At 37.4% G+C, this 24094-nt stretch overlaps 1 protein-coding gene and 1 long non-coding RNA gene across 6 annotated transcripts in view; both read right to left on the bottom strand.

Moving 5' to 3' along the window:
• The window catches only part of LOC135083003 (venom dipeptidyl peptidase 4-like), a 301931-nt gene that overhangs the window by 127975 nt on the left and 149862 nt on the right, over positions 1–24094 (bottom strand). The window lies entirely within an intron of this gene.
• LOC135082735 (uncharacterized) lies at positions 330–24050 on the bottom strand. 5 transcript variants are annotated; one of them, XR_010259465.1, is made up of 7 exons: positions 23982–24050; positions 23623–23678; positions 15175–15440; positions 1475–1580; positions 969–1145; positions 740–863; positions 330–503 (listed from the first exon to the last, which is right to left on the bottom strand). It is a non-coding gene; the product is annotated as an uncharacterized LOC135082735 (long non-coding RNA). The 5 variants fall into 5 exon arrangements; XR_010259463.1 differs by lacking the exon at positions 15175–15440 and having other exon boundaries at positions 331–503; XR_010259464.1 differs by lacking the exons at positions 15175–15440; positions 23982–24050 and adding an exon at positions 23765–23780 and having other exon boundaries at positions 331–503.

The following is a 24094-nucleotide window of genomic DNA, read 5'->3' as shown; positions in this document are numbered from 1 at the left end:
AAATATTAGACTCGTATTTTTTTTTCTATAATCGAATATACAGTATTAATTAATTGAGTTGAAATGTCGCGTGACGTCACTTTTGAGTAAAAATTCTACTCAAGCGTGACGTATCGCGCCATTTCAACTCGATGTAGCACTGTTATTATTTAATTATAAAAGAAAATAAAAAATATGAGTCTAATGTTTTCTAATTATCTGTCTGACGGACAAATAATTGAAATTTTGTCATCTAGCCTATTACTTATCTCATATTTCTTGGTCGTTTAACGTAATAATGTTAGGTAGGTACACTTACTTGTCGTGTCGTGGACTACTATTCGCGTCTTGCGTTTATGTTTTGCCTTTTTTTCTTTCTTCATTCTTAGCCTTCTTGCTTCGTAGAGTAATATTTTACGCATTGAGACAGTAATTTCTTCTTCGCCAAGAAAATATGTTATCGCCATATCACTCCTCCTTCCTTGTGAGATGTGATCAATTCTATTCTATTCATGGCGTTTTACCTGTTGGTTAAATTTTGTTAAAAGTATGTTTTATAAAAAAAAAATGCCTTTAAACAAAGGTAGTAGGCGCGCGTGAACACCTGCCAGTAGAGAGGTTATATGACCTAACGACAGTTGGTGAAAAGAAAAAAGAACACTGGCTGAGTACTCCAAAGATATGTCCAAGCTTAATGTTTATGGTATCTTAACACTTACTATTGATTATTGCGATTGAGTTGTAAAATTGTTTTACTTACATAATCAGAAAAAGGTCGTGTGGTGCATTGTCAGGCTCCGGTTCAGTTCAATATGAAGTAGCGAAACGTAGGTAGCTAAGTATTATATTACATTTTAATTTTTATTATTTCTTCTAGTCTATACCTGAAATAGATGGCATATTAATATTATTAATAGTGAAATGTAATAAGACAATTATAATTGTATAATTTATATAAATATAAATCTGAAGATTGAAGTTGCGTTTACCTTAATTAGTAGTTAGTTCTTTTTATGTTTATGAATTCTTCAAATTTGCATTATTTTGTCAGGGCTGCGTTATTAATGCTTCATCTTGAGGAACTTGACTTGCGAGTAGATGTGGTGAGCACCATCGTAGCAATTTTAACTTTTGCATCACTCAAGTTTCTCTTTTGGCTTCTATACCTGAAATAATTAATATAAAATATGTAGTACCTTGTCCAGCAGTGGACGTCATTTGGCTGAAAAGAAGAAAAAGAAGATGTAGTACAGATTAAAATACTAATACATATTAGAAATGCGAAAATTTGGATGTCTGTTACTTTTTCACGCAAAAACTACTGAACGGATTTTGACGAAACTTTACAGTATTATTGTTTATAACCCAGAATAACACATAGGCTATAATTTATGACGATCTGTGACAAACAAAATTTCACGCCGGTGAAGCCGTGGGCAAAAGCTAGTCTTTTTATAAATTAAATAATAATTTTATTAATATTTTTAATACTTACTCTTAGTATCTTTTGAGTGTACGAGTGACAGTCATCTTGATGTCTAATTGAGTATCTTATCCAGATAAGATATAAACAGTGATATTACTAATAAATCGTTTGTCATCTGTAATATAAAACATATTAAAATTAGATTTATATTTGGCTATGCATTGTTAGAGTTTACATCGATGTATAATTAGAGACACATCAAAGCATTGCACGGCTCATCTGTGTTTTGTGTGAATGAGATGTTTCCACATTTATAAACAAGTTAGCTGCCACACACTGCCAGCCTGGTTAGTCCATCTGCAAGCTCTATAACATGACATACAATGTTAGTAAAAGACAGCCATAAATATTAGTTAAAGCCAGAGCCTCGTCAGTAAGACAGCAGGGAGCACCGCAGCAGAGCGTCTCACTCTCGCGGTGAGCCACGCCGCTGCCGCCAACAGCCGGCTGTTGGCGCGAGCAGGTGAGGTTGGCACATGGGATAGTACCATAACATTAATATGATCTTATAATTAATTAAAGGCAAGCCAATGGTTAGTAAGATTAGTTTTGTTATGCACTCTCCCTTCTACTCCCCATCTACCTACATGAAATGTATAACATTAAAAACTGATTTTAATCATTCGCGTCCCACCCATTATAACTAAACGTCAAGCAGTGAGTACATAATGTAACTCATTCATAAATATCGCGTCAAGACATACCTAGACACATAGAAAGACACGGGTCTTTCTATTTTAAATAAAAACCATTTCATGTAGTTAGATCGCCCTACTGGGCGAATTCGATCTTCTAGCTACAATTAGTTAGCAAATAAATAATATGAATATGAATGAATTCTAAGCCCAAGCAGCGCAAGCATTTTAAAGCAGCAAGCAATTGCAAAGCAGCTACTGAAATGAATCCAAAATTTGATAGATTTGCCCGGGTAAGCCGATATTGTATATGATGAGTGTTTACGTGTGCAGTAATGTAAGAGAAGATGGGAAAGCAAAGTGAAATGGAATATGAAAAATATCACCCCATTACTGTAAGAGTGGTATATCGGAATATAACGTAATCACTTTGGAATCACCATGACATTAGCGCCTGATTCGGAACAGGAGCCTCCTCAGCCAACCAAACGAAGGAAGAGAGAATGATACCGCTGACTGAACGAACTGATTGACAGGGGAAGACTGTTAGGACGACACCCCCAGCCTGCAGGGGACGTCACTGATCCACGTGGGTGACACAGGCAGACGCCTCAGAGAGGGTGACGCCATCGAAGCGAAGAGTGTGAAGGCGACAGCCAACACAGCACGAGCATAAAGTTGAAGAGGTCGAGCGGAGGGAAGATGCAGGGTTAACGAATCAGGGCAGAGAAAATAACCGGTCGATAATGTCCCGGGTGTCAATCAAACACCTCAGCGTCGACGGAATATCAGGGTGTCCAGGTACAAGTACGAGTATGTCAATATAACAAACAACACGTGGTTCAGAAAGCAATGAGCAATGGATGTGTTCAAATGAAGTTAGTTAATGCCGTCATAAGCGAAACTGAACGAAATTGTTCTCACCAGCATAATAAGGATCGTCGTATAAATGTCATTTTGTAAAATTAATAATGTAACTGTCGCCATTTTTCGCATTTCTTAAATAAACATTGCAAATACATCATAGGTCTCACTAAAAAACAGGTACTTTTAAAGGTATATAAAGTGCTATAAACGGTTACAAAAACAAAGTCAAAATTTATTTATTTGTAATTTTAAATAGTACTTAAATATTAATTAACAAGAATAAACAATAACGTTACTTATTTAATTAGTTATTTATTTCAAGTTTATAAAATGTTTAGTAAAAAAACTTTTAGTTATTGTAAATTTTATGAAATTGATCAAGTAGCAATTCCTGGCAAAGAAAGAAAATGTCACGTCCATTATGAAAACCCTCTCAACAATAAAATTACCTCATGCATGATAGCAACAACAAACTTGTAAATAAAAGGAGTAACTTTAATATTAAGAATGTGAAAGTATAATGGTAATAAAATAATTAGAAAATTCTAAACTGAAAATATAGTAAACATTAGGTACAAAAGAAGTGAAAGCCCAAATAAAAACAAACGGTGTAGTCGATATCCAATGCTCACTTGTCTTCAGCAAGACAAGCGATAGGATGTTTTAACACCTACGACCTACAGTGCTCGAGATCCGTCGCACATCTATCTCATCAACGAGAGAAGAAGGAGGAAAATATTGAACAGAGTAGTTGAAACTGATAAATGATTAATTTTAACTTCAAAGACAAGAGGTAATTAGGATAATATTTAGCGAGGGAACAGACAGCAGTTCCCAAAATGGGACCCATTTTTATCACAATTTCATTGTTAGGTTAAAATGGACGAACATAAAATATGTACCTACGTAGGACATTAAAAACAGTGCACCCAAAACAAAATTCTTATTGTTTAAATATATGAAATTATTAAAAAGTACTATTCTGTAATATGTGAATAAGCTAACAAACATAACAAACTGAATTACAATAAAAACATTATAGGTAGGTGGTAGTCAATATTCATTATTAATTTATAGTTAATATGTACACATTAAGAGAAAAAAGTTTTTGGTTCTTTATTAAGTTATTGCAAATTTTAATATTATTAACAAAGACAGGTACTAATTAATAAAAAATATTATTTGTTGTGTAGCAACATTTATGACTTAAATGTGATTAAAAATATGAATTCCTTTTAACTATTCGTATAGTGTCGATTCGAATTAAAAAAGTATGTCCTAAATGTATAACAAGAAAAGTAACGTTATGTTTTAAATGTTTTTAGTTATAAAAAAAAAAAACAATTTCTTGTAAAATTGTTAAAAAATCTTTATATCATTTGGTTTTGGACTATTATGTATTCGTTAAATATTGATTAAAACCCAGTATTCATAAAAAAACTGAATACTCCATGCAACAAAATACGTTAAGAAGTGTTTAGGATTTTAATTATTAACAGTTTAATGTCAGAGTTAGTTCTAGCTTTAACTACAACACGGATATTTAACCGGATAATATGTTCTGCGAAAATTGATTTTCTCGCCAAAAATCTTGTTTAAATCTTCTGCAGCCATAGCGTGCAGTAACTAATAATATGACGTGATTGGATTACTAATGTTTGGTCAAAAACGTTTCCCAAATTATCACATCGCAAACAACTTATTTCATTCTTTTTATCGAAATATTCATTAACAAGAGGTGATTCTGGCGCTCGGCGGCCGCTACCGCGGCACGCTGCGCTCGCCTTCGCGCGTTAATGGTCACTGTTCTAACCTAACCTAACCCACTATTTTCTGCAATACCTACTTTTTGCAAACATACAATTTTATTATTAAAATTATTGTTTAAGAAAACTATGATCATGTGCCTTATGCTTTGATTTGTGGGTAAGTATATGAAGTGTTAATTTGATCAATCAAATTATTTGGATATTTGGCAAAAAACATTTGCTATACAAAAATTTGCCATAAAAAAACTTGAACAAGTAAAATTTTGCCAAATGATAATTTGACCAAATGAATTATCGCATCCCACCGCTCCTGCCAAAAGGCCACGGCATCCTCTCTAATGGTGCGCTTCAATTCCCGGCGCTCCCTGGGGGCCAGTTGGATTCCCTCCTCCGCAAGTCGTCCTGCACGAGAGACTTACAGGTAACGCTGCCGTGCTGCACGACCTGTAAGCCTTCGTGAGTAAAATGAGCGCCGGTCGCTGAGTATTCCCTCCAACCACCTTTCTCATTACAAAAATCGATTCCCTCCAACCACCTTTCTCATTACAAAAATCGACGAGCATCGGTACCATACGGCCGCAGCGTATGTCATCGTGGCCACATAAATGCCTGCGTACAGCACACTTAGGGCGGGGTATCTCACGCCCCATGACGTCTTGCCAAAACCATTGGCAGCTTGTAAATCAATCAATTTCGCATGCGGCACATAGGACCTAGCCTCGTCGAGGGTCACACCAAGCGATTGCGATCGTCACATCGTCTGCGTACGCTATTACGTGTACCCACTCAGGACACGGCAGCATCAGGAGGTCGTTGAGCAGGAGGTTCCAAAGTGTCGGGCCCAACATTGATCCCTGAGGACATCCCATGGTACTGCGCTTCCACGACGTTTGAGCCCCTACATAGAGGCCCACACGCCGGTCTGTAAAGTAACTAACCAATGACCTGAAGATATTAGGTGGAGCTCCGGTCTGTTTGGCCTTCAACAAAATCATCGGCCACCACGCGTTGTCAAAAGCACCGGAGATGTCCAGGAAGATCAGCTGCACGTATGACGCAGTACTGTTCTCGGTGATCGAGTTAATGAACTTGAGCGCCGTGACCGTAGACCGGCCACGGGTGAAACCGTGCTGAGCGTCAGATATATGTCGGTGCAAGCAGGGAGCGCAGGAGATGATGACGCGCTCCAGGATCTTACCCAGGATTGGCAAAAGAGTAATAGGCCTATAGGCCTTCGGGTCAGAGAGAGGCTTACCGTTTCCCTTCGGGAGGACCAATAGTCTACCTACCTTCCAGATGTCTGTAAAAGAACCTTCAGCAAAGGTGGTGCGATAATAACTTTAAAAAAAATAAAACCGACTTCAAATGCGTGAACACAAAAAAAAACTAAAAATTAAAAATATTGCGTATAAAAAAGTTCATCCCCAATTTTCCACCCTTGGGGGTGAAATATTTTCTTCAAATTCGCATGAAACCACCCTTTTGATAATACCTAATTCAACAAAAAAATAATTGTTCAAATTGATTTATAATCGGCGGAGATATTGCGTATAAAAAAGTTCATCCCCAATTTTCCACCCTTAGGGGTTGTTTTTTCTATTATTAAATTTAAATGGGACCACCCTTGAGGTATTACCTATACGCCGAAAAAAGATTTGTTCAAATCGGTTCATAATTGGCGGAGTTATCGCGTAACAAACATAGAAAAAAAACATACGGGTCGAATTGAGAACCTCCTCCTTTTTTGAAGTCGGTTGAAAAGTAACAGTTGCTAAAAGTTTATTTGGGAAATGAAACATTGGCGATAAGTTGTTTGCGAAGCGAAATTTGGCGAAAAGTAATTTGGCCAAACGGAAGGATACCGACGCGATTACTATTAAATCGTAACAAATAAGTTTATGAAATGTTTATTTCTAAATGTAATAATATCAATATAACTTTAAAAAAAAACCGACTTCAAATGCGTGAACACAAATAATACCTATTCAACAAAAAAATAATCGTTCAAATTGGTTCATAATCGGCGGAGATATTGCGTATAAAAAAGTTCATCCCCAATTTTCCACCCTTGGAGGTGAAATATTGTTTTTAAATTTGCATGAAACCATCCTTTTGATAATACCTATTCAACAAAAAAATTATCGTTCAAATTGGTTTAAAATCGGCGGAGATATTGCGTATAAAAAAGTTCATCCCCAATTTTCCACCCTTGGGGGTTATTTTTTTTTATTATTAAATTTAAATGGGACCACCCTTGAGGTATTACCTATACGCCGAAAAAAGATTTGTTCAAATCGGTTCATAATTGGCGAAGTTATCGCGTAACAAACATAGAAAAAAAAAACATACGAGTCGAATTGAGAACCTCCTCCTTTTTTTGAAGTCGGTTGAAAAAAAAGGTGGCATAGGGGCCCGAGCGCCAGCCTCGCCGCACCTTAACCTATTTATTACACTGCATTAACTTAAATTATACTGGTAAATTACTAATATTAGTTAACCATGCCACCACCCCAGAGACATTTTAGTGAGAATGACAAATCCAAGATATCTTTTTTCATATTCTAATGATAGTAATAATTCAGACTGAAAAAACTTAAACACAATAAGATTGAAGAGGATCCCTTCCAATCGTGTAATGTTTTATTACCAATAATGTGACTGTTTTGACACTAAAGTAACCAAAAATATTTTTGACTATCTATGGGAACTGTGGCAAAGTAATGCTATAACATCACCCCATCCAAAATTAAAAGCGTAAAAATCTGGACAACTTGGTTTGACCAGTCCCCGAAGGCAGCGCCTGTTCACAGACATGACGGATGAGCCAGCCATCGCTTCACTCGATCATATTTTAGAGAATGTAACGACCCGCCTCACCACGCCACCACCCCAGAGACATTTTAGTGAGAATGACAAATCCAAGATATCTTTTTTCATATTCTAATGATAGTAATAATTCAGACTGAAAAAACTTTAACACAATAAGATTGAAGAGGATCCCTTCCAATCGTGTAATGTTTTATCACCAATAATGTAACTGTTTTGACACTAAAGTAACCAAAAATATTTTTGATTATCTATGGAAACTGTGGCAAAGTAATACTATAACATCAACCCATTCACAATTAAAAGCGTTAAAATCTGGACAACTTGGTTTGACCAGTCCCCGAAGGCAGCGCCTGTTCACAGACATGACGGATGAGCCAGCCATCGCTTCACTCGATCATATTTTAGAGAATGTAACGACCCGCCTCACCACGCCACCACCCCAGAGACATTTTAGTGAGAATGACAAATCCAAGATATCTTTTTTCATATTCTAATGATAGTAATAATTCAGACTGAAAAAACTTAAACACAATAAGATTGAAGAGGATCCCTTCCAATCGTGTAATGTTTTATTTCCAATAATGTGACTGTTTTGACACTAAAGTAACCAAAAATATTTTTGACTATCTATGGGAACTGTGGCAAAGTAATGCTATAACATCACCCCATTCAAAAATAAAAGCGTAAAAATCTGGACAACTTGGTTTGACCAGTCCCCGAAGGCAGCGCCTGTTCACAGACATGACGGATGAGCCAGCCATCGCTTCACTCGATCATATTTTAGAGAATGTAACGACCCGCCTCACCACGCCACCACCCCAGAGCCATTTTAGTGAGAATGACAAATCCAAGATATCTTTTTTCATATTCTAGACTGAAAAAACTTAAACACAATAAGATTGAAAAGGATCCCTTTCAATCGTGTAATGTGTTATTACCAATAATGTGACTGTTTTGACACTAAAGTAACCAAAAATATTTTTGACTATCTATGGGAACTGTGGCAAAGTAATATTATAACATCACCCTATTAAAAATTAAAAGCATAGGAATCTGGACAACTTGGTTTGACCAGTCCCCGAAGGCAGCGCCTGTTCACAGACATGACGGATGAGCCAGCCATCGCTTCACTCGATCATATTTTAGAGAATGTAACGACCTGCCTCACCACGCCACCACCCCAGAGACATTTTAGTGAGAATGACAAATCCAAGATATCTTTTTTCATATTCTAATGATAGTAATAATTCAGACTGAAAAAACTTTAACACAATAAGATTGAAGAGGATCCCTTCCAATCGTGTAATGTTTCATCACCAATAATGTAACTGTTTTGACACTAAAGTAACCAAAAATATTTTTGATTATCTATGGAAACTGTGGCAAAGTAATACTATAACATCAACCCATTCACAATTAAAAGCGTTAAAATCTGGACAACTTGGTTTGACCAGTCCCCGAAGGCAGCGCCTGTTCACAGACATGACGGATGAGCCAGCCATCGCTTCACTCGATCATATTTTAGAGAATGTAACGACCCGCCTCACCACGCCACCACCCCAGAGACATTTTAGTGAGAATGACAAATCCAAGATATCTTTTTTCATATTCTAGACTGAAAAAACTTAAACACAATAAGATTGAAAAGGATCCCTTTCAATCGTGTAATGTGTTATTACCAATAATGTGACTGTTTTGACACTAAAGTAACCAAAAATATTTTTGACTATCTATGGGAACTGTGGCAAAGTAATATTATAACATCACCCTATTAAAAATTAAAAGCATAGGAATCTGGACAACTTGGTTTGACCAGTCCCCGAAGGCAGCGCCTGTTCACAGACATGACGGATGAGCCAGCCATCGCTTCACTCGATCATATTTTAGAGAATGTAACGACCTGCCTCACCACGCCACCACCCCAGAGACATTTTAGTGAGAATGACAAATCCAAGATATCTTTTTTCATATTCTAATGATAGTAATAATTCAGACTGAAAAAACTTTAACACAATAAGATTGAAGAGGATCCCTTCCAATCGTGTAATGTTTCATCACCAATAATGTAACTGTTTTGACACTAAAGTAACCAAAAATATTTTTGATTATCTATGGAAACTGTGGCAAAGTAATACTATAACATCAACCCATTCACAATTAAAAGCGTTAAAATCTGGACAACTTGGTTTGACCAGTCCCCGAAGGCAGCGCCTGTTCACAGACATGACGGATGAGCCAGCCATCGCTTCACTCGATCATATTTTAGAGAATGTAACGACCCGCCTCACCACGCCACCACCCCAGAGACATTTTAGTGAGAATGACAAATCCAAGATATCTTTTTTCATATTCTAGACTGAAAAAACTTAAACACAATAAGATTGAAAAGGATCCCTTTCAATCGTGTAATGTGTTATTACCAATAATGTGACTGTTTTGACACTAAAGTAACCAAAAATATTTTTGACTATCTATGGGAACTGTGGCAAAGTAATATTATAACATCACCCTATTAAAAATTAAAAGCATAGGAATCTGGACAACTTGGTTTGACCAGTCCCCGAAGGCAGCGCCTGTTCACAGACATGACGGATGAGCCAGCCATCGCTTCACTCGATCATATTTTAGAGAATGTAACGACCCGCCTCACCACGCCACCACCCCAGAGACATTTTAGTGAGAATGACAAATCCAAGATATCTTTTTTCATATTCTAATGATAGTAATAATTCAGACTGAAAAAACTTTAACACAATAAGATTAAAGAGGATCCCTTCCAATCGTGTAATGTTTTATCACCAATAATGTAACTGTTTTGACACTAAAGTAACCAAAAATATTTTTGATTATCTATGGAAACTGTGGCAAAGTAATACTATAACATCAACCCATTCACAATTAAAAGCGTTAAAATCTGGACAACTTGGTTTGACCAGTCCCCGAAGGCAGCGCCTGTTCACAGACATGACGGATGAGCCAGCCATCGCTTCACTCGATCATATTTTAGAGAATGTAACGACCCGCCTCACCACGCCACCACCCCAGAGCCATTTTAGTGAGAATGACAAATCAAAGATATCTTTTTTCATATTCTAATGATAGTAATAATTCAGACTGAAAAAACTCAAACACAATAAGATTGAAGAGGATCCCTTTCAATCGTGTAATGTGTTATTACCAATAATGTGACTGTTTTGACACTAAAGTAACCAAAAATATTTTTGACCATCTATGGGAACTGTGGCAAAGTAATGCTATAACATCACCCCATTCAAAAATAAAAGCGTAAAAATCTGGACAACTTGGTTTGACCAGTCCCCGAAGGCAGCGCCTGTTCACAGACATGACGGATGAGCCAGCCATCGCTTCACTCGATCATATTTTAGAGAATGTAACGACCCGCCTCACCACGCCACCACCCCAGAGCCATTTTAGTGAGAATGACAAATCCAAGATATCTTTTTTCATATTCTAATGATAGTAATAATTCAGACTGAAAAAACTCAAACACAATAAGATTGAAGAGGATCCCTTTCAATCGTGTAATGTGTTATTACCAATAATGTGACTGTTTTGACACTAAAGTAACCAAAAATATTTTTGACCATCTATGGGAACTGTGGCAAAGTAATGCTATAACATCACCCCATTCAAAAATAAAAGCGTAAAAATCTGGACAACTTGGTTTGACCAGTCCCCGAAGGCAGCGCCTGTTCACAGACATGACGGATGAGCCAGCCATCGCTTCACTCGATCATATTTTAGAGAATGTAACGACCCGCCTCACCACGCCACCACCCCAGAGCCATTTTAGTGAGAATGACAAATCCAAGATATCTTTTTTCATATTCTAATGATAGTAATAATTCAGACTGAAAAAACTCAAACACAATAAGATTGAAGAGGATCCCTTTCAATCGTGTTATGTGTTATTACCAATAATGTGACTGTTTTGACACTAAAGTAACCAAAAATATTTTTGACCATCTATGGGAACTGTGGCAAAGTAATGCTTTAACATCACCCCATTCAAAAATAAAAGCGTAAAAATCTGGACAACTTGGTTTGACCAGTCCCCGAAGGCAGCGCCTGTTCACAGACATGACGGATGAGCCAGCCATCGCTTCACTCGATCATATTTTAGAGAATGTAACGACCCGCCTCACCACGCCACCACCCCAGAGCCATTTTAGTGAGAATGACAAATCCAAGATATCTTTTTTCATATTCTAATGATAGTAATAATTCAGACTGAAAAAACTCAAACACAATAAGATTGAAGAGGATCCCTTTCAATCGTGTAATGTGTTATTACCAATAATGTGACTGTTTTGACACTAAAGTAACCAAAAATATTTTTGACCATCTATGGGAACTGTGGCAAAGTAATGCTATAACATCACCCCATTCAAAAATAAAAGCGTAAAAATCTGGACAACTTGGTTTGACCAGTCCCCGAAGGCAGCGCCTGTTCACAGACATGACGGATGAGCCAGCCATCGCTTCACTCGATCATATTTTAGAGAATGTAACGACCCGCCTCACCACGCCACCACCCCAGAGCCATTTTAGTGAGAATGACAAATCCAAGATATCTTTTTTCATATTCTAATGATAGTAATAATTCAGACTGAAAAAACTCAAACACAATAAGATTGAAGAGGATCCCTTTCAATCGTGTAATGTGTTATTACCAATAATGTGACTGTTTTGACACTAAAGTAACCAAAAATATTTTTGACCATCTATGGGAACTGTGGCAAAGTAATGCTATAACATCACCCCATTCAAAAATAAAAGCGTAAAAATCTGGACAACTTGGTTTGACCAGTCCCCGAAGGCAGCGCCTGTTCACAGACATGACGGATGAGCCAGCCATCGCTTCACTCGATCATATTTTAGAGAATGTAACGACCCGCCTCACCACGCCACCACCCCAGAGTCATTTTAGTGAGAATGACAAATCCAAGATATCTTTTTTCATTATTCTAATGATAGTAATAATTCAGACTGAAAAAACTTAAACACAATAAGATTGAAGAGGATCCCTTTCAATCGTGTAATGTGTAATTACCAATAATGTGACTGTTTTGACACTAAAGTAACCAAAAATATTTTTGACTATCTATGGGAATTGTGGCAAAGTAATACTATAACATCACCCCATCCAAAATTAAAAGCGTAAAAATCTGGACAACTTGGTTTGACCAGTCCCCGAAGGCAGCGCCTGTTCACAGACATGACGGATGAGCCAGCCATCGCTTCACTCGATCATATTTTAGAGAATGTAACGACCCGCCTCACCACGCCACCACCCCAGAGCCATTTTAGTGAGAATGACAAATCCAAGATATCTTTTTTCATATTCTAATGATAGTAATAATTCAGACTGAAAAAACTCAAACACAATAAGATTGAAGAGGATCCCTTTCAATCGTGTAATGTGTTATTACCAATAATGTGACTGTTTTGACACTAAAGTAACCAAAAATATTTTTGACCATCTATGGGAACTGTGGCAAAGTAATGCTATAACATCACCCCATTCAAAAATAAAAGCGTAAAAATCTGGACAACTTGGTTTGACCAGTCCCCGAAGGCAGCGCCTGTTCACAGACATGACGGATGAGCCAGCCATCGCTTCACTCGATCATATTTTAGAGAATGTAACGACCCGCCTCACCACGCCACCACCCCAGAGCCATTTTAGTGAGAATGACAAATCCAAGATATCTTTTTTCATATTCTAATGATAGTAATAATTCAGACTGAAAAAACTCAAACACAATAAGATTGAAGAGGATCCCTTTCAATCGTGTAATGTGTTATTACCAATAATGTGACTGTTTTGACACTAAAGTAACCAAAAATATTTTTGACTATCTATGGGAACTGTGGCAAAGTAATGCTATAACATCACCCCATCCAAAATTAAAAGCGTAAAAATCTGGACAACTTGGTTTGACCAGTCCCCGAAGGCAGCGCCTGTTCACAGACATGACGGATGAGCCAGCCATCGCTTCACTCGATCATATTTTAGAGAATGTAACGACCCGCCTCACCACGCCACCACCCCAGAGACATTTTAGTGAGAATGACAAATCCAAGATATCTTTTTTCATATTCTAATGATAGTAATAATTCAGACTGAAACAACTTAAACACAATAAGATTGAAGAGGATCCTTTCCAATCGTGTAATGTTTTATTACCAATAATGTGACTGTTTTGACACTAAAGTAACCAAAAATATTTTTGACTATCTATGCTATGGGAACTGTGGCAAAGTAATACTATAACATCACCCCATTCAAAATTAAAAGCGTAAAAATCTGGACAACTTGGTTTGACCAGTCCCCGAAGGCAGCGCCTGTTCACAGACATGACGGATGAGCCAGCCATCGCTTCACTCGATCATATTTTAGAGAATGTAACGACCCGCCTCACCACGCCACCACCCCAGAGACATTTTAGTGAGAATGACAAATCCAAGATATCTTTTTTCATATTCTAATGATAGTAATAATTCAGACTGAAACAACTTAAACACAATAAGATTGAAGAGGATCCTTTCCAATCGTGTAATGTTTTATTACCAATAATGTGACTGTTTTGACACTAAAGTAACCAAAAATATTTTTGACTATCTATGCTATGGGAACTGTGGCAAAGTAATACTATAACATCACCCCATTCAAAATTAAAAGCGTAAAAATCTGGACAACTTGGTTTGACCAGTCCCCGAAGGCAGCGCCTGTTCACAGACATGACGGATGAGCCAGCCATCGCTTCACTCGATCATATTTTAGAGACATTTTAGTGAGAATGACAAATTCAAGATCTTTCTTTTTAATTTAATAAAAATAACAATTCAGACTGAAGATAATCTTGACAATGGAGGGGATCACTTTATTGTCATTATGTTTTATTACTAATTTATGCAACATAGTATTAAAAATAGATCAAGTTGCGGCGGGAGTGGCCCCATTGACCATCCCTAAAGCCAACTGTATTTTTTTACATACAATATAAAAAAAATCGGAAAACCGCGGTTTAGATAGCAAGAAACAAACGGACATATTCATTACGTCACGGTCATTGCATGTAACCGTTTAAAGCACTTTATATATCTATAAAAGTACCTATGTTCTTCAGTGTAACCTACGACGCAGCGTGCATTGCTTATTCAAGTAATGCGAAAAAAAAGGCTACCCCTGTACATTATTTCAGCTTCAACCAAACCAACGCGTGCAGATTGCCATCGCCGGCGCGATCATAGGCCAATGACTGGTCGTGCGACCTGTCATTCGCCTATGATCGCGTCGGCGATGGTGATTTGCACGCGTTGGTTTGGTTGAAGCTTACTTTTACAAAATGACAATTATACGATATCCATTATATGCTGGTAAGAACAATTCCGTTCAGTTACGCTTAAAACGGCATATAACTAACAAAAAATCAACACACCCATTGCTCGTTGCCTCCGGAACCATGCATATGTTTGTTATATTGGCATACTCGTACTTGTACCTAGACTTCCTGACATTCCGTCGACGCTGAGGCATTCAATTGGCACAAGTGGGACATTATCAAGCGGTTATTAACCTTACCTTGATTCGTCACCCCTGCATCTTCTCTCCGGTCTCTTCCCCCTCAACTTCACGCCCGCAGCCATGCGGCTGTCGAACTCCACACTCTTCGCTTCGATGTCGTTACCTTCCCCAAGACGTCCGCCGGTGTTTCCCACAGCATCAGCAACATCAGCCCACAGGCTGGCGTGTCCCCCCAACAGTCGTCCACGTCTATCCTTCAGTTCGCCCTTCAGCGATATCATAACATCTCTTCTTCAATTTGGTTGACCGAGAAAGCTCCTATTCTAAAATCAAACACCAATGTAAATGGATTTATACTCCAAGTGACGACGCTATACCGATCCACCCCTACAGTGTAGAGATGATATTTAACATAGCCCATTCCCCCGATACTTCACTATCTCCACTCACACCACCACACACGCATAACTCATATACACAAAACCAACATGCCCAAACAAAAACCACCAAATTTTGAATTCATGCGAAATGAGTATAAAAAAGCAAAAATAAATAAATAATGCACGTGTATAGGCGTGTCAGCTTGATTTTAATTGATTTTAAAATATATTTACACAAAAGAATTGTCAATTGATTGATGAGGTGAATTATATTTACACTTTCCGAGAAACTGCGTAAAAATAAAAAAAATATATAAAAAAAGTAATCTAAAGAAGCTGCGGGTACACTACATTATTAAGCAAAAGTTTATCGTCGACTAATTTATCGCGCGAAACTAAAATTTTGATATCCGATTTTTCTTGGACCCGACCTAACGCTACGTACAATTGGCCATGACTGAACACGTCCGACCGCAAGTCTACGCCTACCCGATTTATAGTCTGCCCCTGACTCTTATGAACAGTCATGGCATAACACAGAGCTAAGGGGAATTGCCGTCGCGTCATTTCGATGGGGCTGTCCGGTTCGATTGGAGCTTTAAACAAGATACGCGGAATCAAAAATTCGTTTGTTTCGCCTGGCTTGCGAACGGTTATTATGCGCGGCGTAGTTTTCACGACGATAACTTTTGTGCCATTGACCAGTCGGTCTGAAAAACTAAGATTGCGGATTATCATGCACACGCATCCTACTTTTAGTGTTAGATCATGTTCTGGAACACCCTTTGGCTGCAGTTTATTTAACGCGTCCGCGCCTAAAAATATATCGTCCGCGTTATCGGAAAGGACTTTATCGATTGAATAAAAGTGTAACGGTTCCGACTCTACTCTATCTAATACTATGGAATTAATTTCCCTAACGTTTTGATTGTGTGTGGTGAGTATTGCTCGACCAGCACACGTGTCCGGTTCAATAATGACAACATGTGAAAAAACAAAATCTATTAAATCGTTCAAATCTGTAACATAAGAAAGGTGGGAAGTTAAATCTACTAAATTTAAAATTGAACGATTTACCTTTACAGTTTGAACCGGCAATTGATTCGATCCCAGTTTTAATAAAAAGTCAGAATACTCTGGGTCGTCTCTGTTACGTTGGGAAGTGCTCAAGTTGAAAATTTTAATTTGTTCCCAAATCGGTGAGGACTTGACTGAACAATTGATTACGTCAGAGTTACTTTTAGCTTTTACTACGACAGGAGGTATCTGACGGAAATCTCCTGCGAAAATTACGATTTTCCCACCAAAAAGCCTGTTACACTTCATCAAATCGCGGAGAGACCTATCAAGCAGGTGAATTAAATATTTGTGAGCCATAGGGGCTTCGTCGTAAATAATAACGTCAGCTTGTCGAACAAGCTCAGCGCGCTGCGAACCATTGGTAATGCTCCAGTAACCAAGATCATCTACGGGGTTGAGGGGGAATTTAAACATGCTATGCGCCGTAATGCCGCCTACGTAATTTTGCGCCGCGATACCTGAACTCGCCGTACACAAGACAATTCCTGAATTTCCGCGTGCGTGTGCAGTAATTACATTTAAAAGCAAAGTTTTACCTGTTCCGGCAGGCCCGTCAATGAAAATGGCAGTATTGTTAGAGTTTCGGAACTCGCTGTCACTCAGGAGAGTGTGAATATAACTAAACACGAGGTTTTGGTCGGGGGATAATTTTGGTAGCCAGCTACTCACGAACGTGTTTAACTCGTCGCGATTATATTCGACGCGCTCGCGGCCTACTTCGGTCGAATCGTCTATAACGCCCGGTAACCCTTGCTCGACAAGGGATGTCCCATGTTTACGCAATAACCGGTCGATTTGGACGAGACAAAGTTTGTACGCTTTTTCTGCGTCATCGGATAAACGCTGCAAAAAATCCTGACCAATTAAATGTTTGTACTTATCCCACAAAGAAACGACCCTAACCCCGTTCACAGCTAAGAGTACGAAAAAGCTACGCAGCCGTGGTCCAGTCAAAAATGTAGATGCTTCCTGCATAGCAATCTCATACTCCGCTTCATCGTCCGCGATCCCGAGAGCTTTCGCAGCTTCCTGGAAAGTTTTGCACAATGGACCACCAAGTTTATATAAATCGTCGTAACTACGACACGGCTGAGACGCTAAAAGAAGACGCAAGTAAAATAATTCACCTCTGTTTGGCGCGACCCAGAATAAACGCGATACTAATTCGCCCCTTTGCCGTCTTGTCAAAAATTTATTATTGCTCAATTCAAAGATTTCTACATTTTTTGTGGTGGGACGTCGTGAATGTACAATAAACCGCTCGTAAAAATCTAAATACGTTATGTTATCAAACTGTTCACCGAGAGGCCTTTTAAAATAAGTTATTAAGTCCGAATGAGCGCGGCGCGCGGCATCTGCTTCGGTTCCCGGCTTGAAAAAGATGGATTGTTGGCCCTCAAGGTGTACGGCGAGCTGCTTTACGTTCGGTTCGCGAGCTGTTACGTCAAACTCTAAAATGCGCCACGTCGCTTCGCAAGAACCAAGGTAACGTTTGGTGACATACTGCTCGATTTCATTGTTTTTATCTGAATCGGGAACGACAGTAACGCGCGATTCGTCAGGACCTTTGGTCATGTATTTGAATAGATATTTGACGATCGCGCGTGCGGAATATGCTAATAAATTTATGTGACAGTCATACTTGAGGAGAAGAGCGGCATTGTACGGAACGACCCACAAATCACTAACCGTTATGTCTCTATTTCTAAATTTAATGGTGGCTTGGTTTTTACTATCACGGCGTAAATGAACAAAACCTTTGTCATCGCAGTAAGTTACAGCCGTTTCAGATTTAGGGAAATACTTTGTGCATTTCATTTTTTCAGTATCCCAACATGGCAAATCTGTTCTATGTGGAGGTCCACATGGGCCGTGTATCATGTGATCAAGCACGGCCTTGCGTAATCTACCACCTGCCTCAGAAGGAGGAGGGATATCTGCCCTTACAAATTGATCGATTTCAAAATTTTGTATGGGACCACCCCCTTCGATTCTAAAACAAATGTGGGCATGGGGCAGTCCTCGTTTTTGAAACTCTATGACATGCATAATATACATACATCTACCAAACCAAGCACCAGTTCTAAGGTCTTTTAAAAGTTGTGCGAGTTTCAAGTTAAAAACTCTCGCACAAATTAAAGGATTAGGCCTTTGTCCTTGTGGAGTAGATTGTTGGATCTCGGGCCATTTTGGATTGCATGTCATCGTTAAAAAGTATGATGGAGTGCCCAGTCTATTGACCAGTGCAATCGCATCCATATATTTAGTTTTCATATACCGTGGACCTCCAGTAAATGTATTGGGCAGATAGACACGTCCCGGCACAACACCGCCCTCTCCCCGTATGGTTTCATCTGCTGCTATCTGGTTACTTATCTCTACTGAGTTTTCTACTTCCTGAAGGGGAGCAGATCTAAGAGCAGCATCTGAGGAATGATTCTGCATATTAAAAATGTACCTAAGTCGTTCCTCTGAAATTCTACAGAACATATCTACTATCCATTCCTCAGAAAGTCTGTTCAACTCTGAAAACCGCGGCTCAGATAGCAACAAACAACGGACGTATTTATTTTGTGTTAGTTTTACGCCGTTGTTATCAAGTCTATTCGGTAACCAACCGGGATTACCGTGTGGATACAGCAAAGGATATTGAAAAGTTTCATACAGCGGATGTAAAATGTCTACAGTGTGCGGTTTTCGAGCACCTATGCGCCATATGACTATAGCTTTAGGAATATAGCGTTCGCGTTCTGTGCTCAGAATTGCGGCTATTTCCGAACCGATTGGCATGTCTCCTAAAATATTACCATGGGAGCGTCGCGACGTGGGTTCAAATATCAAATGTGCCTCCTCGGAAGGCTCCTGACTTAAGCGTTTAAAACAATCTATGTACGGACTAACATTATGCATAAAATTGGTAATGCAACGAACTACCTCCATGTCTAAATTTTGGCTTACAGCTACCCTTTCCCGTTCGTCATAAATATACATACCGATGGGATTGTTTGTGTCGGTGTAAGCTAAATCAAAAACGCGATGGTAAGTTCGGCCCTGAATTTTTAAGAATGAAATACCGGTATTTGGTTGATGAAAACCATGAGAAACGCCTAATGCGCTAAACGAAAACAAATGATTAAAAGCTCGCGATCTTAAAAGGAAAGCTGGGTGGAAATAGAACTCTTCGGTTAACGGCGGTAAATTTTGAACATTATATGCTCCAGAACCACAACACCATTTGACTCTACCTTTTTCCTCAACAAAAATTCGCGCCTGACATTGAGGACATCTATGACTGTCATTCAAAGACAGTTTTTTTAAAGAATGAGTCTGAAGTGAATCTAGGTCGTCGTTTTGTTTTTGCCCGATCAAAATATTGGAATTACGCAACGCGGGTTCTAAATTTCTGTTTACTACATTATATTGTTTTGACGATTCTCTATTAACTTCCGGATTTTGTTGCGAATACCGTTTTACCGCGTCCCTGTTAACCGAGGGATTTTTTTGCGTGTACCGCTTTACCGCGTCCCTGTTAACGGAGGGATTTTTTTGAACGTACCGTTGAACCGCGACCCTGTTAACGGAGGGATTGTTTTGCGAGTAACGTTTTACCGCGTCCCTATTGATAGTTGGGTTCTGGGTAGCATAACGTTTTACAGCCTCTCGGTGTCTAAGGGTTTTGGTTGACGTTACGTTACTAACCCGACCGCTATTTAAATCAACTCTATCAATTACAACGACGGGCTTTAATTTCAATTTGACATCAGAATGAATAGTACTGACGGACAAAGGTTTCGCATCATGGGCAATTTTTAACGCAGTTAAATCTACTCTTTCAAGAACCACAACTGGTTTTAATTTTTCATTAATTAATTTAGATTTTTTCGGTGCGGAAGAATCTACTTTAGATTTAGATGATCTCTTTTTTTTGGGTCGACCTCGTTTGGTTGATTGCACCGGTGCAATGTCTATTGATTCTAACTCAACTTTTTCAAGGACTACGACAGGTTTCAACGTTGTTAATTTCGCGTCGCGTGGCTCGAGTGGGACGACGGGATCTAAGTTTAGCGCAAAATTTACTACAGTTAATTTATGTATAGAATATTGCGCCGAGGTATACGCATGTCCTATGAACAGTAATTTTGCGAGATCTTCTAAATTTTGGCAACAAAACAAACGCGCCTTATTTTGAGTTTCGTCCCGATGATTAAATTTATTATTGATGCCAACCGCATGGCTATTAAATAAATAAAATTTGTTGCCAAATTTCCAAAAAGAAACCGTATAATTGTTCCCGGTGAACAAGTAACTATCCCGAGTATCGTTACGTTCGCGAGTGAATACACGGTCGCGCAAAATATGAACTAACTGCAATGTTGCAACATCAACATCGCGCAGTGAAGCTGGAAAAAGCCCGTTTTCAATCCAGTTGGGTTCCATTGCATTAATTTTAACCGCGAAGTTCCCTACTCGATAATCATTTGGCAATTCGTCTGGTAATAAGAAAACGTGGTCCCGAGGTTTGCACTGCAAGTAAAGTAAATCACCGTACTGAAGAATAGTATTGATATCCGCAACATCAAACACGGCCCGATTTTTAATAACTGACAAAGCGGATGCACATGCTGACATGGCTACACACTGTGCATTATTACCTTTATACCGTGCATCGCCTTGATGGGACAATCCTTTACCAGAAATTAGTAATTAATAATAGTCTGATTGACAATGAAGTCGCGCTTATTATGCATTACGAATACATAATTTAAAAGAAAGTAATTTGCTTCGAAATACAAAATGCAGGTGGTTTCTTTATTTTCAGATAATATGCTGATACCTTATCAAGACAAAAATAACGAAAACTCTAAAAAGATTCAAGTCAATCTTCTCTTAAAATTATTGTCATAAAATATAAACGTGTAAAGAATGCAACTTCAGTATCTAAATTGAATGATAAAAAGTGTTATAGATTTATATGACACAGGGAAGATAATTAAAAATTGGTCACATAATTAATGCTAATTTTCAACTCAGTTATGTAATATTATAAAAATACTTTCATTATCTTCTAACACTCTCCGCTAAAATATCTAAAGCATTTTGACAAGGCCTTAGAACATCACCTTAAAGCAATATCAATCATGCTAATTTTGAGGTACACACAGAAAACAAAATGACAAACTATAGTGCCAACAACTTTTCTGAAAATAAATCGTCAATAAATTCATATTCAGTTATAAATGGTTATGCAATGAACAAGTGATAAATTTTACAATGCCTACCTGATTAATTACTTTTATTGTTTTGGTAATTGAAATTAAGTTTGTTTTTTACTAATAAATAAAAGAAATTAAATTTAAAAGTAGATATACCTACCTATAGAGACCTACCTAAACCGAAAATCCAAACTCATACAATTAATAGCAGCTAATGCTAATAGTAATAAGAAGTTTAATGTAAACAAAAGTTTGAAATTTTATTATAATTGAACAACAACATTACCCACTTAAGTAGGTAGATAATGTATCCAAATTACTAAAGAAAACAGTAAATTGTATTAAAAACAAATGCCTACCAGTTAAGGTATGTAATGATGGAAATCAATGATTATACAAATTAGTACTAACCTATTTTACGGTAACTGTACCATTTTGCAGTAAGTTCATATTACAGTAATTTTATTAGGCTAATCCTACCTAAAAAATGCATTGCATTGATACAATATTTCCTAAAATAAAACTAATGCAAATTCAGATAACAGGCTTGCCTAACCCCATTGAGACAATAAGTAGGTACCTACCTATCTAATTTCTGCTTATCAAACATACCTAAATTAAATTAGTAATAATATGAATCAAAAGAAATTTAGAATTTATGTTTCTGTAAAAATGAAAAATATTATAGGACCTTAGTAGGTAGTCTAAGTAGGTATAGGACCAATTTCAAACATGATGAATATTGATAACTTCAATCAATTGGTGCACATCTATTTGAATTTAATTAATTTATGACAAGAGATAACAATTAAATGTTATTAATACCACTATTCAAGTAGGTAAATTATAATTAGTATAATTATTAATCTTGATTTATAAAAGGCTAGATATTATGGTCAGATCCAGACTTATACAAGTTCAAAAAAAGTACCTATACCTAGTAAGATGAATGTTAAATCAGAATTCAACGCACTAAATTGAAAATATTGATAAATAAATACAAATATAACAAGCGCAGGATATAAGTAGTATCAAATGCAAATAATCCTATTGCAAATCTGAAGGTTTTCAAATAATATTTAAACTGCATTGATATTACCTACCAATATTTGAGAAGGATTCAATCAAGTTCTTATTATTGATTTGATTTCAGAGCAAATCAATTATTTTAACTACACTGAAACATTAATTAAATTAGATGTGATTCAATAAATGCTTTGTTTAGGTATAATAAGAACTAAAGTTATGCTTACTTGTGTATTTTAAATACCTAATGTAACACCAATTTCAACAGTAAATAATCCTACATGTAAAATTATTTTACATAACTATTCATATGAAAACCATCTCAGAGTAAGAAGATCTAAATAACTTTTATTGATAGATAATGTTAATGTATGTTCATCAACAATGAAATGATAACTTGCCTGTTAGGACATTATTAATACAAGTACCTTGTGTGGAATTGACATGTTTCAAAATATAAAGATTTCTTACGTGTTATTAACTATTTACTGTTAGGCATGGACCTTTTTTATAGGTCCATGATTGTAGGTAGGTGTAGGTAATTTAAATAACTTGGCAAATAGAATAAGGGGCTACGCCCTTGTCAACCATATTTAGAAAATGTATAAAGTTATTGACTTAAAAAAGCTAGATCTTATGCAGTTATGAACTACCTACAACACCATTGCCATGTCAATTATAAAAGAAGAAAAATGGCGGTCCATAACTATTCACCAAAGCCAAACATAGTATATTTTTAACGAACCAAAGGACCTAAACACAGAAAATAATGGAAAGAAAAACAAATAAGACTTTATAAGACTTACCCGTGGCGATGCAGACGGCCGTGGTGGAATCGTAGTTGAAGCGGGGCATCGTGAAACTGCAATTATACACATTTAATGAACTAAAGAACCACAAACTATGGCACTGAAGAACCTAAAATACACTTAAAACTTCGATCATTACACTTTAAAAAGTTTTAAACCATAAAAAGTTGTTTGTTTAACATTATTTCATTTGTTTTACAATGGCGTCCCCTTCAACAAAAATGATGCCTACACTAACGGAACGATGAAAAGAAACAATTAAGTTGATATATCATCAAAATTGATTTGTACAATAGTATTTTATTATTTGACAAACCTATGGATAATAATTTTAATAATATTTACACATAACTTACCGCGATGAAACAAGATGCAAAACAGTTGCGACCGAGAGGGAGGCGGAAGTGAATGAGCGCGAAATGTCTCACTCAAGGAAAGGGGCAAACTTTTTTTGGCCACAAAACTTATG

The sequence above is a fragment of the Ostrinia nubilalis genome, chromosome 22, assembly GCF_963855985.1.
Source record: "Ostrinia nubilalis chromosome 22, ilOstNubi1.1, whole genome shotgun sequence".
NCBI lineage: Eukaryota > Metazoa > Arthropoda > Insecta > Lepidoptera > Crambidae > Ostrinia > Ostrinia nubilalis.
This window is presented reverse-complemented; position numbering and strand designations above follow the sequence as displayed.